Consider the following 6,000-nt stretch of genomic DNA (forward strand, 5'->3'; position numbering starts at 1 on the left):
TCTCACCGGTCTCATCCCAATGGATAGGTGATCTGCACTTCCTCCCATAAAGCATCTCATGCGGAGCCACTCCAATAGTCTCCTGATAACTGTTGTTGTACGAGAACTCAATCAAAGGAAGATACTTACTCCAAGATCCCCCAAAATCTAGCACATAAGCTCGTAGCATGTCCTCCAATATATGAATCATCCTCTCATTCTGACCATCTGTCTGAGGATGATAAGCGGAGCTAAACCGTAACTGCGTGCCCATAGCCTTCTGCAGGCTTTCCCAGAACTTGGAAGTGAAGGTGGGGTCCCTGTCGGATACTATCGACCTCGAAGCCCCATGCAGTCGAACAATCTCCTTCACATATAGCTCCGCATACTGCTCCATAGTATAAGTCGTCCTGACTGGTAAAAAGTGGGTGGACTTGGTGTACCTATCCACAACCACCCACACCGAATCATGTTGTCCCACGGCCTTCGGCAATCCAACCACAAAGTCCATGGCGACATCTTCCCACTTCCACTCTAGAATCCCTAGAGGCTGCAGTAACCCTGCTGGCCTCTGATGTTCAACCTCGACCTGCTGACAAGTAAGCACTTGGCCACATAATCCACTTCATCCCTCTTCATGCCTGACCACCAATACGAAGCTCTCAGATCCTGGTACATCTTTGTCGTACCCGGATGTAAGGAATAGGGAGTGGTATGCAGTTCATCTCAAATTTCTTGCCGGATATCTGAATCCATCAGAACACAGATCCGACCCTTATACTTCAATAATCCCATCTCCGAGATAGAAAAGTCCTTAGCCGCTCCGACTAAGACGTTCTCCCTGTAACCCCTCAACTGGGAATCCTTCCACTGCGCCTCCTTGATCCTTTCAAGGAGCGTAGACTGAAGAGTGATGTTGGCTAACCGACCAACCACCAACTCTATACCCGCTCTAGTCATCTCCTCCGCTAGCTTATCAGATATCTGTCTCGAACTGAACAACTGTCCTGGGCCCTTCCGGCTCAATGCATCAACAACTACATTCGCCTTCCCAGGATGGCATAGGATATCACAATCGTAATCCTTAACCAACTCCAACCACCATCTCTGGCACATATTCAGATCCTTCTGAGTAAAGAAGTACTTCAAACTCTTATGGTCGGTGTATATCTCGCACTTCTCACCATATAGATAATGTCTCCAAATCTTAAGTATGAATACCACCGCTGCCAATTCTAGATCATGCGTGGGGTATCTCTGCTCATACTCCTTTAACTGTCTCGATGCGTAGGCTATCACCTTCCCAGCTTGCATCAACACACACCCCAAACCCTGTCTGGAAGAATCACAATAAACCACGAACTTCTCATTGGCCGTCGGCAGACTCAACATTGGTGCGGTGATCAGTCACCGCTTCAACTCTTTGAAACTGTTCTCACATCTGTCTGTCCAAACATACCTCGTTTTCTTCTTTGTCAACAGTGTAGCTATTTTGGAAAACCCCTCAACGAACCGCCGGTAATACCCTGCCAATCCTAGAAAACTCCTCACTTCAGAAACACTGCTCGGTCTAGGCCAGTCCCTTACTGCCTCAATCTTATTTGGGTCAACCAGAATCCCCTCCTTACTGACAATATGGCCCAGAAATGTAACTTGTGGTAATCAGAACTCTCACTTGCTGAACATAGCATATAACTTATGCTTTCTTAACCGCTGCAATACCAAACATAGATGTTGCTCATGCTCTGTCTCCGACTGAGAGTACACCAAAATGTCGTCGATGAACACAATTACGAACTTATCTAAATAATCCTTGAAGACCTTGTTCATCATGTCCATAAAAGCTGCTGGGGCATTGGTTAATCCAAATGACATAACCAGAAATTCATAGTGTCCATACCTTGTGCGGAAAGCGGTCTTCGGTATGTCCTTCTCTTTGATCCTTAACTGATGGTAACCCGACCGGAGGTCTATCTTAGAAAACACTGTCTTTCCCTGCTGATGGTCAAACAAATCATCAATCCTAGGCAGTGGGTACTTATTCTTAATGGTCAACTTGTTCAGCTCCATATAGTCAATACACATCCTAAGAGATCGTGAGAAACTCGGTCTGATGAACCCCAAATCCAGTAACTCCTGTAGCTGAATATTAAACTCCTTCAACTCTGCCAGAGCCATTCTATAAGGTGTCCTAGATACTGGCTCCACTCCTGGTACCAACTCTATAACAAAATCAATCTCCCGCTGCGGCGGCAGCCCTGGCAAATCTGCTGGAAATAAATATGGAAACTCTCCCCTAGTCCAACCGACACAACCTTAGAGGTATCCACAACACTTGCTAGGAATCCTATGCAACCTCCCTGCATCAGATCCCTAGCCTTCAATTCTGAAATCATAGGTACCCACGGTCCACTAGCTGTTCCCACAAATACAAAGGGTACCTCCCCTTCTGGTTCAAAAGTCACCATCCTGTGCTTGCAGTCAATTGTCGCCCCATACTTCAATAGCCAATCCATCCCTAGGATTACATCGAAGTCATCCATCGCAAGCTCAATCAGATCAGCAAACAATTCCCTACCATCTACCTCTACTGGTAAAGCTATAATCCATCTCCTAGAGACTACCAGTTCCCCAGTAGGCAACAAAGTCTGAAAACCCCTAGCATACAGAACACTAGGTCTACACAGTTGATCTATCACTCTAGCAGACACAAACAAATGGGTAGCTCCTGAATTAAACAATGCAGTATAAGAAGAACCAGCACTAGAGATCTGACCTGTCACAACCAAGGGGCTAGCCTCTGCCTCAGTCTAAGTCAAAGTAAACACCCTTGCAGGAGTGAGACTGTCGCCCTGCTTTGGCTCCTCCTTCTTGGCTTGTGGGCAGTCTTTCTTCAGATGATTGGCACTCCCACAGACAAAGCAGGCCATAATCTTGCACTCACCCTGATGTCATCGTCTGCACTGAGGACACACTGGGAAACTCCTCTAGTTGTCACTTCTGCCCTGACGGCCACCAAAACCACCCCCGTGCCCTCCTATCTGAACTGGGAGGAACAAAGGAATCTGGGGCCTTCCTCTTCTGCTCATTGGAGCCACCACCTCGACTGGATCCAATAAAAGGAGGCATTGTCCTCCTGGCATCGCGCCTAACAGCGCTCTTTCTCCAAATCTGGTCCTCGGCCCCCTAAGCTGTAAGGGCCTTGTCTACAACCTGAGCATAGGTAGTAGTCTCTGGGTCTAAGGTGATCTTCACATCACAGGCGATCATAACATTCAATCCCTGTACGGATCTGTCTCTTCTTGCCGCATCTGTCGGCACTAAATCTGTCGCAAACTTCACCAATCGGTCAAATTTTAGAGCATACTCTGTCACTGTCATCCGATTATGAGTCAGGTTGATAAACTCATCAACCTTCGCAGCTCGGACTGCAACACTATAATACTTCTAGTTGAAAATGTTCCTGAACTCCTCCCTGGTCATAATTGTCACATTCCTCCTCTGAACTACTACATCCCACCAGATGTGGACATCCTCTCTGAACATATAGTTTGCACAAGCTACTCTCTCGTTCCCCTCAATCCTCATAAAGTCGAAAATAGAGGAAATCATATTCATCCACTGCTCTGCCTGCAGTGGGTCTGGTCCACCCTCAAAGGTGGGAGGATGCTGCTTCCTAAACATCTCATACAAAGGTTCCCACTTATTCCCCACAACAGGTTGGACTGGCGCTGGTGCCATAACCTGTTGAATTGGCAACCCTATGACCTGTGGAGGGGCTTGTTGCCTCAACTGTCGAAGTTCTTCTTCTGTAAGCTGTAGTCTTGCTTCCATTTCGGCAAACATCTCTTGCCAATTCTGTGGGGCAGGTGGAGGGTCCTGACCCTGGTTATCATCCTTGGCCCGACTGCCGCGGAGATGATTGACGAGGCATCTCAACAGATATGCCTGCAATCAATGACGCCGATCATCAGGCATGACAACAACATCCAAAACCATCTCCCAATCAAATCAGTCAACCATGAGAAACAATCCACATAACACACAGATAGCATATAGCACACAACGGGTAATTCCCTGACATCATGCATACATTAAATCATTCATCATGCTCTATATGGAAAAAGCAGGCAAACAAAGCATTTAAGCACATAATCAGACATACAATTCAATTATTACCAACCAACCGTGAGTCGAGCTTTCCATTGACAGCGAGCGTACATGTTCGGTCATTCTCCAGAAACCATAAACCTTGGCTCGCTCTGATACCAAGTTGTAACGCCCTACTGCCTTAGAGTCGTTACTAAGTGAGTTTAAAATGTGCAATTAACTCGCTAATCAAGGTTTTAGGACAAAAAGTGTAATTAAACCATAATCAGAGTCATAAATTTGAAAAATAAACCTTTCATTGAAAATTATAAAGCGTTTAACATTTGGGATCCCAAAAACATTGTTTAGAAATATTTACAACTCAAAATATAACCAAAGTCGACTAAACGAAAAAATCAAGTTTGGTACAATCATCTCCCAAAAACACCCCTGGCCGTGGCAGCCAGGCAGACCAAAAATGTACGCGCTGCTCGTCACGCTCACCATACTCAAGGTTGGTCGACTTTCCCCTTGCCTTTACCTGCACCATAGAGCACCCGTGAGCCGAAGCCCAGCAAGAAAACCCTCGCAAGCAGATAATATATGCATAACAAACACTTAACATAAAATCATGCCATCATCAGGCAATACATGTACAGACATGCCATCCCAGGTGCTTTACCAGGCCCTGCCCTGGGTTCACAGTCTACACCGTAAGAATATCCTAGGTATCCCTTGGGGTCTCGCCCTAGCAACTCGCACTCCGCGTGCTAAACGTTACTCCCGGCCCCTTGCCGTTCCCGGCCTTCGCCGTGCCCGGCTTTCGCCGTTCCACCATTTATATACACACATAATATAAATAAACATATATTTAAACACATATAAATGTAATCAAAGGGTCACGCCCTGCAACACAGTCATATAGGGTCGAGCCCTGCAACTCTCACATAGGGCCGAGCCCTGCAACACAAGCTCTATGGGAACAGTAGTTTTCTTACCTGTGTCCCGAGCTTTCCAAGCACCGATGTCCCGAGCACAGTTCCTTAGTCCGAGCCTCGTCGAAACCCTAGTCACAACTCATTAACAATTTCCACCCATCAAGTTCTAATCCATTAAATAGCTTTGGGTCATAATTCTAATCTCCAGAACGTTGAGTTCTATCAATCCGGGTGATAGAATCCATCCCGAGCCTAAAACCTCTTAAAAACCCAAAAATGCACTAAGCGCTGCGGCCCTAGGGACTCATGCCGCGGCCCCCAGCTCAACCCGAGGCCCTGCCAAAATAGCCCACACGCGCCGCGGCCCTTGCTAAAGGGCGCCGCGCCGCGCCTTCAATTCCAGACGCCCCAAGTTCTAAGGGGTCGCGACTCAGCAAGAACAGCGCCGCGGCTCGACCTCTCGAGCCCAGAAAAACCCACCATTTCCTCTACCAAAATCAAGCCAAATACAATTGAAATCCATCTAACAACCTTGTTTATTTATCCCAGAAGTTCTACTATGATTCCAGCAGCAAAACCTAACAAACTCTAGCTTTAAAACTCATCAAACCCCGAAATTCAATCTCAAACTTTAGAACCTTAAGATAACCAGAAGCTCAACTAAATAATCACAGAATTCAATGGTTAGAATCACAATTAAAGATTTACCTTAGCCCTGCTTGAATCCACAGATTGATACTGAGTAATTTTCCATGTTAGAAGCTTAAATCCTAGCTTGATTTGCAAAATTCCCCTTGGTAAGACTTATAGAAAATAAAGAGAGAGAAGGGAGGATGCTTGGGTCGGTTTAGTGTATTCTGCATGCTTCTTATGTTTTGTTTTATTAAACTTAGTCTCTAAGGTTACCTCAAGGCTTGGGGTACCAAAAACGTCCCCGATGGCAAAATGGTAAGTTTCCCCAATATTCCCTCCTAGACATTCCAACCTCAAATAT

Source organism: Humulus lupulus, chromosome 3 (genome assembly GCF_963169125.1).
Source record: "Humulus lupulus chromosome 3, drHumLupu1.1, whole genome shotgun sequence".
In the NCBI taxonomy this organism is placed as follows: Eukaryota; Viridiplantae; Streptophyta; class Magnoliopsida; order Rosales; family Cannabaceae; genus Humulus; species Humulus lupulus.